Raw genomic sequence first — 546 nt, 5'->3', positions numbered from 1 at the left:
TAAATAAAACCTTAAACCGGAAACAAGTCAAACTATTTTCTTTACCTGCTTCTAGACTCTATATCCTCAAGTCCATGTCCTCAAGTCCATGTCCTCAAGTCCATGTCCTCAAGTCCATGTCCAGCAGAGACTGTGAGAACTCAAACTGGGAAAACATAATGAGCTGTTTTATAGGGTCATTGAAGTTTGGTTGGTTGGTTGGTTGGTTGGTTTGTCTATCCACTTATTGAGGAAAACTGACAACATTTACACAAATGTTGTTTGTGTTCTGACCTGTTTGTGTTGTTGTTTGTGTTGAACAGAGGGGGAGGTCCTGTACGCCTGTCACAATGAAACTGTTTCCATCAACTGTGGTGAGAAAAACTACGTTATTCACATCGATTCCACCAGATATATGGACCAGGTCTGAGGTCTGACAGAGGGTCTGAGGTCCAGCAGAGGGTCTGAGGTCTAACAGAGGGTCTGAGGTCTAACAGAGGGTCTGAGGTCCAGCAGAGGGTCTGAGGTCTAACAGAGGGTCTGAGGTCTAACAGAGGGTCTGAGGTC

This window comes from Austrofundulus limnaeus, unplaced genomic scaffold (assembly GCF_001266775.1).
Source record: "Austrofundulus limnaeus strain Quisiro unplaced genomic scaffold, Austrofundulus_limnaeus-1.0 Scaffold161, whole genome shotgun sequence".
In the NCBI taxonomy this organism is placed as follows: domain Eukaryota; kingdom Metazoa; phylum Chordata; class Actinopteri; order Cyprinodontiformes; family Rivulidae; genus Austrofundulus; species Austrofundulus limnaeus.
The sequence above is the reverse complement of the archived record's forward strand: the minus strand, read 5'-3'. Positions refer to the sequence as shown.